Source organism: Sus scrofa, chromosome 15, assembly GCF_054392235.1.
Source record: "Sus scrofa isolate SSC_HxYL_T2T_F1_AM1 chromosome 15, Sscrofa_HxYL_maternal_Yorkshire_Landrace_v2.0, whole genome shotgun sequence".
NCBI lineage: Eukaryota > Metazoa > Chordata > Mammalia > Artiodactyla > Suidae > Sus > Sus scrofa.
The window spans coordinates 75,718,915-75,731,065 of record NC_139397.1 but is presented as its reverse complement, the minus strand read 5'-3'; the positions used below and the strand labels follow the sequence as shown (position 1 = coordinate 75,731,065).

Below are 12,151 nucleotides of genomic sequence, written 5' to 3'. Positions count from 1 at the left end.
GCAATTAAAACACATAGCATGACTTCCTTATTCAACAAGGAAATGTAAATTATACTTTCATCAGAATGGCTAAAATTAAAAGGATTGATTAAACCAAGTATTTATAAGGATGAAACAGGATTCTCATATATTATTGACTGGAATGTAATTAGCGTAACTACTTTGCAAAACTTTGGCAGTGTCTACTAAAATTGAAAATTTGCATTAAATATAACAGCAATTTCATTGGTAAGTATATATCCAATAGAAATGCATATACATGTGCAGCAGAAAACATTTAAAAGAATGTTCATAGCAGCATTATTAAAAATTTCTAAAACATAGAAATGGCCCAAATGTTCATCCATAATAAAATGGATAAAAAATTCTGTAGTATTTTTATACAATGGAATACCATGTAGCAATGAGAATTACTAAACAACATAAAGACATTAATGAAACTTAAAAATATATGTTCAGGAAAGGAAATCAAACTAAAAGACATGTTGTATGACTATTAGGGACATAAAGTCAAAAATCAAGCTAAATTAAAATTTTGCATTTAGATATGCATAATGAAATGCTAAAACTGTAATGAAAAGCAGGGAAATGATTACTGCAAAAGTCATGAAAATGTCAGGGCATTGACAGAAAGGAGGGGTATCGTTTAGGAGCAGAAAAAACAGTGCTTCAAAGATGCAGAAAACATTCTATTTCTTGATCTGTATGATGCTTGAGTGGGTCTTTGCTTATTAAAATTATAGTTTTGTATGTTTAATGCATAAAAATTCACAGAAAAACATTATAAATGACAATAATTTTGTAATTAAATTTTATAAATTAAAAATTATGATGCAATTGGCCCTTGACCAACATGGGTTTGAGCTGTATGGGTCCACTAACATGTGGATTTTTTTCAATAAAAATCTTTTCATTTTACAGATCTTTAAGTGTGGGGAACAGTTTGTGTTCTATTAGAAATTACAATATGTAAAATCAAAAGAATTAGTGTTTGAGTCCAGATTCTATCCAAACTGTTTCAGCTTCCTGTCTTTGGTTAAGTCATTTATCAATTCCTTTATTTTTAAGACAGAGATAGCAGTGATCAGATTTTCAATTCCACCATAGTACGCAGCCCTAACTTCCCTCCTGTGTTGTTCAAAGGTCAACTGTATATGAGATAAAGTGCAGTGAACATAACTAACAACCATTGAAAATTAACTGTACGTACAAGAAGTTATAGAGCTTCTATAAGCACCTTATTTTATTTAACCTTTACAATATTCAGAAGACATAGTACTATTACTATCACATTTCAGAGGTGAAGAGACTGAGACACAGAGAACTTACACAGTTGACCCAAGTTATACAGCTAAAGAACCCTTATTTAAAGTTCTGAGCCCATATATCAGCATGGTTTTGGAGCCCATTCTCTTAAGTAGTAGAGGATGATACTTCTCCAATATAGAAAAAGAGAGGTATACCTTTTGCTGGGTGTTAGTTTTTTCTCTTGTCATAACTATTGTTTAGTATGATAGGTAAACTAAGACTAAAATACTGGTCTTTCATGGACCTAAGATATTAAATCTTTAATTTAGCACTCTATCCTTGTTTCATTTTAAGCTCTGTAAGGAAAGAAGACAAATCACATTAAGATGACATATTTACTATTCTAATTTATAACTGAGCAATATCATAAATTACACTGTTCCTGTTGCCCAGCATAAAAGTGAGTATGTACATAAGATTCATCACTAACCATAGAGATATTTCTCCTTAAAGGTTAGAAGATTGTTCTCTCTAAGAAAGACTTAACTTTAAGGGATAAACTTTAAAAAAAAAAAAAAATCTGTTTCTCTGACTATTGGTAACATCATTTTCCAGTTCAGTCAACCTGGAAATCTCAGTTATTTTTTAGAGGAATAATTTACAGTGGTTAACTATAGATCCTCTGGAGCTTGACTTAATGGACTCTAGTATCAGCCTTGCTATTGTCTAGTTATGTAACCCAGGACAATTTACTTAGTTAAATTCTGCTTCAGTTTCTGTTGGGGAAATGGTGGTGACATTACCATCTACCACTCAGGGTTGTCTAAAGGTTAAGTCAAATAATAAATGTAAATCATTTAAAACAGAGCTTGGTACACAGTAAATGCTACCTCAGTGTTCATTACTATGATTACTCTCTGATCCTATTTCATTCAAAATTTTGCCCACATATATTCCTTTCTCTCCAATCCCACTGCTATGGCCTAGGTCTTACCCTCATCCCTTCATTCTTTTAGTGCTGCATTTCCCTAAAAATTTTTCTTCTATCAACAACTGGAATTCATTGTAAAGATAACACAAGACTAATATTCAAATAAGAAACTTTTTGTTCACAGGATCAGCCTTACAAAATAGTCTCTTTGTTTTTTTCAATTGCTTGCTAATTAAATTCAGATTTCATATTCTAATTATCAGTATTTCCTACAAGCTAGCTCCAACCTTATTTTCCAGTGTTATCTGTTTTCAGTCTAAGGAAAGAAATTTATTTTGCTGTCAAATGAGTTAATTTACCATTCACTGAATATGAAGTATGCCTTTTTATCCCTAACCCTGAATATGCCATTTCCTTGACTTTTCTCTTAACATTTTTCACCTGCATAAAGATCTAGCACAGGAGTTCCCATTGTGGTGCAGTGGTTAACGAATCCGACTAGGAACCATGAGGTTGCGGGTTCAATCCCTGGCCTTGCTCAGTGGGTTAAGGATCCGGCGTTGCTGTGAGCTGTGGTGTAGGTTGCAGACACAGCTCGGATCCTGTGTTGCTGTGGCTCTGGCATAGACCAGGAGCTACAGCTCCAATTCAACCCCTAGCCTGGAAACCTCCACATGCCGTGGGAGTAGACCTAGAAAAGGCAAAAAGACAAAAAAAAAAAAAAAAAAATAGATCTAGCACAAATCCAATCTCCATGACATATTCTTGAACCAGTGCAGTTCAGAACTGTATCTTCTTTCTTAAATCTCCGCTATTGCTTTATTTTTTCATATTTGCAACATATACACACACATACACACATGCATATATAAAAACTTACCATTTCTCAAATTATTTGAAATGGCTTTATTAGCTTGACTAGTTTAGATTATTCTGATGATATCATATCTTAACACCACATCTCCTGTTTTACTTATGCATGAACATATCTTATTTCCTCAAATTGAAGACAGAATTTTCTTGAAAGTCATTTTTTTATCTCCCCCTCCTACTTGCTCTCTCACTGAACAAGCACAGTGCCTGTCATATAATGGGAGCATGTGGTAAGTATTTATTGAATTAAATGAAATAGAATTACTAAATGTAATCACTAGCTTTGTCTTTTAGAGACCAACTTTGGAAATTGAGGGTAGAAGCATTCTCTAAGACCTTTTGGCTCAAAACCAAAAAGAGTGTGAGAACATCAAAGACTTGATCCATTCACATTTTGTATACTAGTAAGTTTGAAAATATCCATCAGTTAAAATGTTGCTAATGGCTTATTTCAAGAAGTTATGTGTAAAGGGATTGGAATCAGTGGGTGGCTGAAATGAAAGAAGATGAAGATAACCAAAGATTGAAAAGGGAAAGTATCATTGTGGCTGGTGTATTGTAAAGGATGTCCCTGAGCTTGGAAACACTTGAAAATGATGAATAGGGAGGAGAATGATTGAGTTAAGCTGGACTCTTCATTCCAAATCTCTCTGTATTGCATGAGGTTGCTTCAGAACTGCAAGAAGAAGGCACAGTCAGTCGCTTCAAATTCTGAGAAGTAAGATTAATAGAAGCATAATCTATGGTTTCTGGCCTTAGGGAAGGAACTTTTTTTAAGTTTTCTTTACTCAAACAGCATTTTTTTCAAGACAATTATTTTTGGATCTCTGAGTGGTCCCATCAACAATATGAGGCAATTGTCCTTTGTTTAGATGAAATTCAATCATGTACTGCTTATTTACTAAAGAATTAATACCATCTATGATCTGAGGTTTACAAGTTGGGTTTTTATGCAAAGAAAAGAAAATTAGATGAACCACTAAATTTCAGTGCTTAACATCCAGGTTAAGAGGATTAAAGAAAAGAAGCTTTAGAATTAGATCGAGAAAATGGGTAGAAGATTGGACATTTTTCCAAAGAATACATACAGATGGTCAACTAACACATGAAAAGATGCTCAATATCACTAATGATAAGGGAAATGTAAATCAAAACCACAATGAGATATCACCTCATACCTGCTAAAATGGCTATTATAAAAAAGATAAGAAATAGCAAATGTTCATGAGGAAATAGAAAAGAGGGATCTCTTGTGCACTGTTGGTAGGAATGTAAGTCAGTGCAGCCACTGTGGAAAATAGTATGGAAGATCCACAAAGAATTATAAATAGAACTACCACATTATCCAGCAATTGCATCCCTGGGCATTTATCAGAAGAAACTGAAAGCACTAACTTGAAAAGATAGGTGTGCCCCCATGTTCACTGCAGCATTATTTACAATGACCAAGATATGGAAAACAAACTAAATGTCCATTGATAAACAAACGAATAAAAAAGGTAATGGACTATGGACAATGCATATGTGATGGAATACTATTTGGTCATGAAAAAGAATGAAATCTTGCCCTTTGCGACAACATGGACAGATCTTGAGGGCATTAGGCCAAGTAAAATAAGTCAGACAAAGATAAATACCATATGATCTTGCATACATGTGTAACTTAAAAACAAGCAAAAAATGGCATAGATAAAGAGAACAGATTGGAGGTTGCCAGAGGAGAGGGTGAGGGGTGGGTAAAATGGGTGATGAAGGTCAAAAAGTACACACTTCTAAGTTATAAAATAAAAAATCATGGGTATATGCTATACAGCATGGTTATTAGAATTAATAATATTGTATTGCATATTCAAAAGTTGCTGAGAGTAAATCTTAAAAGTCCTCATCAAAAGAAAAAATTTTATAAGGATGTATGCTGACAGATGTTAGCTAGACCTACTGTGGTAATAATTTTGCAATGTATACAAATATCGAATCATGTTGCCCATTTGAAATAATACAGTGTTTATGTCAATTATACCTCTATAAAAATTATCAACCTCAAGCTTCACTCCCATGAATAATAGATTTAAACTTTCTGTAATTCATTTTCTTCACATGAAAAATGGAAATAACAACATAACTATCTCATCATACTGTTGCTTAGATTAACTGAGATAAAGTGCATGGGATATAGTAGATACTTAATACATATTGTTTTCTTGTCCACAGCCATTCAATTTCCATGAACTATTTAATGAAACATTGTATTAGATTGTTCACTCAAAGTATTTGATAATCATTTTAACAATTTTCTTTATTCTGTATTTATAAGTTGCCTGGCCTTCTTCAAAACACACATTTCAGATTCCATGAGAACACGACTGCCCCCTCTTCTCTCCAAAAAGCACACAAATGCACTTTCAGCCTAGTCAAAACACACATTTCAGATTCCATGAGAACACGACTGCCCCCTCTTCTCTCCAAAAAGCACACAAATGCACTTTCAGCCTAGGTATGCAATCAATACATAATAGGATATACATGCTGTATGACTAAATGGTTTGTTTCTTAAAAGTTCAAAGAAGAAAAAGTAACTACTGAAAGTATCTTGCTCTGTGTATAAGGCCAAAGTTTAGTTTCTTTCTGAGCATGTCAATCAATAGTATTCACTGAGTACCTTTAGTTGTACATTTTATATGATGTTATTATGAAATTATGATACTTATTAACAAACATACCTGAATGGAAATATCCAAATGAATCAATTCCAATTCAATAACCATGAACATTAATCAAGCATTAACTATATAGCTGGAACTGTGCTATTGCTTACATGTATTAACTCACTAAAAATTTGGTAGTTCCTAATCTTATATCCATTTTAAAGAGACAGTAAGTAATTTATTCAAGGTCACAGCTAATAAGGGATAAATCCAGAATTTAGGACCAGCTGGTCTGAATTCTGATTCCAAATACTTAAAACATTCTACAATGCTACAATGCCCTTTTTCCTGAAGCAGTTATACTGGGAGACAACGTTCAAACATCAATACTGCCATCATTGCCTCTGCTTTTTGGAAATTTTAATTTAGATTTGTCCTCCAGATTATCCCACTTCACCAAACAAGGACTTTGAGCATGCAGAGGCTAGGACTCCATGATTCTGAGGTTCCTTTCAACTCTAAAATAAGAGTATGAGAGCACTTAATTCTGGTTTTTGTTGTTTTGTTTTTTAATGAATGAAAGAAGACATTTAAAGGATTTCAGGACTCCAATTCTAAAATCTTTTAATCAAAGAATAATTTAGGTGATTTATAAACTTTCTTCGAGAATCGACATTTTCACATATTTCCTACCAATTCAAAGCAATCCAAGTCAGGAATTGGAAGCATCATTTGAAATGGAAACAATGACATGACAGACAATGCATAAAGAAAGTCTGCAACGTTTCCATGATATTGCTCAAGCAAAACAAAATCCAAAGAAATTATTAGATAATATTTATATTCTTAAATATCCAGGCTCTTAAATAAAACTAATTTAAAATTTTCTAAGTTACTGGTAGAGGTAATATTTCTGAAAAGTGCTGTGTTTTGATCAAAGCCCAGGTTGTCATTCTGAATAGATGCTAAACAAGTTAAAACATCTTGGGTCTCAGTTTTCTCACATATAAACTGGGAATCAAAATAGTGATCTTAAAATATGTAGGGGATAATTAAGACAAAATACATAAATTGCCTGATACACAAGAAATCTTAATCCTTAGCAAATCCAAATATTTAATTCATTACTTCTATTTAAAATTTCTATAGCAACACTGGTTAATAAGACTAATGTTTTCTTCTTGCTTCTCAATGTATGATTAAAAGAAAAAAACTCACTTAAATAAGTGATAAATATTATGTACCACTTATATACATAGAACAATAGTAAACTCAGTTATTAAAAATCTTGAAATTATACAATTTAATTCAGAGTAGCAAAATAGTTCAATTTTAAGACATACATTTTTCCTTAGTATTCACAAATATCAAGAACCATAAATAGAAATGAATTCTTTTATGAGTGTCTGCCAAATTTATTCAGCATGACTGCAATTGAGTGGGAAAATAAAAATACGTATTACTTACTGTATGTGGCACTTGGCAATTTCAAAATGATTTGCAAACATTCATCCTCAAAATACTCCTACAAAATGCATCTGTGAAAAGAAAGAAATGCAAAAGAGTAAGCAATTTGCCAAGGTCACAGAAAAACTAATCCAGACCAACACTCCAACGCTGCTTATTTTAACATACCGAAATAAGGTTTCATAAAATATAGATTATACATCTAGCATATTACAATGGGCTGATGAAGAGAAACATTCCCAATTATATGAAAATATTCTGCTTATCAGTCAAGGAGGATATTCTTAAGATGAATCCACATATGGGCTACCAAAGTACATGCAAGAAACACAGACCCCCAAGAACAAAGCAGAATAACATAAAAGCAGTTCAAAAATATGATATGATTTATAGGTAAATTTAGTCAGAAATTTTAGGTGATTTTTAAATAATCTGCATTTTGAAATTTTACTTTTGTCTGATATATGAAGATTATTGAGTCAGGAGAATTTCGCTTGATTTATCCAGAGGATTATACCAATTCACTTTGTAACTGTGTTTCAATTCTAATTGAAAACCATGTACCAAGAAAAATGCAGGCAGGCCACTTGCACACTTCACAAAAATAGACATTCATTTCTTTCTTTTCTTTTTTCCGGAAAGCCAATTATAAGCAGAAAGTTATTTAATCAATTTCTCTAATTAATTTGTTTGTTTTAGAGGAGAAGCTTTGGGAAAAGCACAGTAATCTCCAAGTGCAAAGGATTCCAACCTAAGGGAATTTTATGCTTTTGGCTATACTGTTTTATAAGAGAACTGTTCAAATGAAACAAAACAAGACACAATCTAATGATAATTAAAGCAGCCATATAATCAAAGTACATGTTGTTTCAGACAGATTGCACTATGGACAATACAAATAAAAATTAAGTAGTAAGTATCTTTAGAGGGACTTTAGAGAGCAGAGAAATGTCTGCTTTTTTTGGATAGGTCACACCCCCCAGGCTCATCTATTTCCTACTTTTGAAAACAGTTTTCTACTGTCATTTTTAAACACCAGAGTGTTTTGCTTCTGATCCAAAATCCCTTTACCTACCAACTACCACTGCACCTCTTTGCTGTAAAACCAGAGGAATAATATTAATTATGCTCTAAAGAGCTTATTTCATTAGTTGAAGTGACTGCTTTTAACATTTCATTTCATTGTATTCTTATAATTAGGTGTTAATTGATTAATCACTTTGTTTTAACCTATATTCATATTTTAAAGTTTCATGGGCTTAAATTTCCAGTTATTTAAATATATGTTTGATAATTATTTAAGCTAAGGGAGAAATTTAAAAACACAATTGACTGGTACATAATCATAAGAATTAATCACCTCAAATCATGGTTAAACATTTATGATGGACACATCCTTCAGAGAGATACCTCCTTGGTTGACAGGTGTACTATTCAACAAAATAATTATAATGATAAAGAAAAAAACTCTTCAGTAACTATATAAACTAGGTTAACAGAACATGACCACTAAAGGTAAAGCAGCACAGACCACAAATTCTGGTTATATCATGGCATATTGCAAATAACTTAAAATATGTTTTATAGAATACTTAAAAAATATGGACCTGGAATTTGGAATAGTTGTGGTAATAGCAGCCACCTAAATCTGAAACTCTTCACACAAACCATAAAATATACAGCCAACAAAACCAAATAAAAAAACACAAATCCTAGGCCTTCAGCATAACTGGAAGTTGGAGAATAATAAAAATGTCAGATTACCTGTAAACATAAAATTAAACACCAATTTTCAGCAGAGTTATCTTTCAAGCTACCACTATAGGTACTACAGTGATCTGAGGCTGAAAAACCGAGGGAGAGAAGAGAGGAAAACAAAGGTCCTAAGAGTAACAAAAAACTCACTCTCAGAAGGTACACTGAAACTATGAAAATGTTGAAAACCTGTCCTGGCATATTGGAACATGAATGCAGGGAGGAGACTTAAAAGTATATGGAATTCAAGGTGACAATATATTTTCTGGGGGAGGAGGAAGGCCTTTGAAAATGATGCAGGTCTGTCAAAAAGACACAGCTCCAGCTTCAAGAAATTCTCACAAGTCAAATCTGGGACAATGGTAGAATCAGAATAAATAATTATCACAAAGAATTAAATGTCATTACAGAATACAAAATATAAATAAAGGAAATTAATAATTTTTAGAAGGAAGAATTGGAAAACTCTCCCCTTATGTAGACAACACCTAACAGATATAGGTGGATGGATATAGTTAGAAAATCATTGAGCACATATTACAGTTAACTGATTTAGTCATGTGTATCAGCATCAGTGGGTGAAAATGTGTTGACAAACAAGATATTTCCATAGTCTTGAAGTATCTTCCCCAAAAAACACTTACTAATTACAATGGCGAAAACAGCAACTTTCAGTGGAGAAACTCGGTAGATTCCACATTGAATAAAGGAACAAAGACAACATCATCAGTAACAGAACAAACACATGTGATAAGTCTCCAAGCACAACGAACTTGAGAAGGACACAGCATCACTTCCATGGTTTGTCTGCCAAAAATGTATAACGTCAGTCAATCATTATGAAATATCAGGTAAACCCAAACTGATGAAATCTGAAAATATCTGGCCCGAACTCTGCAAGTCATTAAAAACCGAGGAAATGTTCCAGATTAGAGGAAGTTTAAAAAAGACAAGATAATCAAACACGTGTGATCCTAGATGCACTGTGAGTTATGTAATAATATTTCATTAAAATGATAGTATTAATTTTCATAAATGTGCTGTGGTTATATAGGAAGATGTCCTTATTCTTAAGAAAAACATGCTAAAGTGCTTGTAAAGAAGCATGATGTCTGCAACTTATTCTCAAAAGATTCAGGGAAACACTATATATGTGTTATATAGTTATGTAATTATAAATTATAGTTATGTAATTATATGACACATATATATATTTATATATATAAACATATACAGAAAGAGAGAGAGCAAGTAGAAATAATAAAGCACAGCGGCAAAAGTAAATAATGAATCCGGGCAGAGAGTATTCAGGGAGCTTAGGCACAAAAATTACAAATTTTCTGTATGTTTGAAGCTATAGCAACATTTTAAATTAGAGAAAACAGGTAGAAATAAATGAATGTCTTACTTCCATTGAGATATTTTGAAATCACAAAAAAAATAGCGATAATCAATGAAGTGTTTTTAAATAAAAAAAAAATAAGAAGTTAAAACAAGTCAGAATCATTGTTCAAGATTTTTGGAAAGATAAAATAACAAAATTCCACATATATATATATGCACAAATATTCTCCTGTATCTTATATATTATATATGTATATATGTTAAATATGCATATATTTTGATCAATGATATATTTTAATAACATAATGATATATGCATATTAAGTTCATAAAATAAAGGAGAATGAAAGTAAATGTGGAATCTAGCTTTAGGTTTTTTAATAACTCATACAAACAATATTATAGTCAGTGAATTCAGCAATATAAAGTTAAATAATGAAATGATATTTGCAAATATAAGTTGTCAGCAATTAAAAAAAAAAAAAAGATTATCAAACAGTCCTTAAAGGTCATCTAAGTGTTTTTTCTTCTATAGCTGTTTTTCTAAATCAAAAGTTATCAACTTCTGTTTTCTTAAATTCAGGAAAAATAAAATCCATAAAAAATAATAATCAACTTTAATCCCTAAAACAATATATTTCATTTCAAACAATATATTTCCTGTTTATATTTCTAAACCATTATTTAAAGAATTATACAGGAGTTCCCATTGTGGCTGACGGGGTTATGAACCCAACTAGTATCCATGAGGATATGGATTTGATCCCTGGCCTCATTCAGTTGGTTATAGGATCTGATGTTGCTGTGAACTGTGGTGTAGGCTGGCAGCTGCAGCTCCAGTTAGAGTCTTAGCCTGGGAACTTCCATATGCCACAGGTGCAGCCTGGAAAAAAGCAAAAAAAAAAAAAAAATTGCAATGTATACATGTAAGGATAACCTGACCCCCTTGCTGTACAGTGGGAAAATAAAAAAAAATTAAAGAAATATACAATATAAACTCTAATAATTAGATTCTTTTTTTAACTTCATTTTGAACTTCTTTCTGTGACAGCATCATGTTTATCCTTACAATACAAAAATAATTTCACTGATCAGTATCCCATACATGCCATCATTTAGTATTTTTATCTATAATTTGTTATCAAATATCAGTTCCCAAAAATTTAAAAACATCACAAAGGTCCTTCTGAAAATATCCTTAGTCATAGCATGACTGTTTCCTTTGGATAAAATACTCAGAAGTGAAATTGCTGGATCAAATAGCATGAGGCTGTTAAGACTTGCTAAACTATATTTTGTTAATACAGCTGCACACAATTTTCATATTTGAAAAACCCCACAATCAGGTTATACTTTACAATCCCTGAAAGCCCCTGGCAGTCATGCCATCATATTTCTTGCCTGACTGTGTCCTGATTTGGACTTAGTTCTTCATATTGCCATGTTTTAAATTGAGTTGTATGCATTCTTGGTGTTACATATGCTGAGTTTACTCTTTGAAAGGCCTTCAAAGAGGTTATTCAAAAATCTGACATTGAAATAAAAAACTGTTTATATGTAAAAGCATGGAAACAGAACAGCTTTATGAAAATAATTATTTATTTTTGGAAGAATAAACTACTCATATTTTCTTACAAAATGACAGTCAAGTACTTTATAGGACCTAAGGGAGGAAATAAAGATGTCACAGTTTGGAATATGAGACCATTCAAGAGGACTGGTTGCTACACGACAAGTGAGGCAAACGAAGACAGGAAAACACTACAGAGGCCCCTGAATACTCCAAGCCCCTCCACTCATTTCTAATTTATAGCAACAATGTGTCAAAATGCCTAGATATTACCATTCACATTTTATTATGTTACATATTACCATATTTAAGTGCTACT

At 32.2% G+C, this 12,151-nt stretch overlaps 1 protein-coding gene across 8 annotated transcripts in view; it reads right to left on the bottom strand.

The window, feature by feature from the left end:
• Positions 1 to 12,151, bottom strand: part of GALNT13 (polypeptide N-acetylgalactosaminyltransferase 13) — a 594,089-nt gene that overhangs the window by 556,762 nt on the left and 25,176 nt on the right. For all 8 annotated transcript variants that reach the window (XR_014829014.1, XR_014829013.1, XM_021076289.2 and 5 more), the window contains exon 2: positions 7,165 to 7,235. The gene's annotated coding sequence lies outside the window, so the exon portion shown is untranslated. The remainder of the gene's footprint in view (positions 1 to 7,164; positions 7,236 to 12,151) is intronic.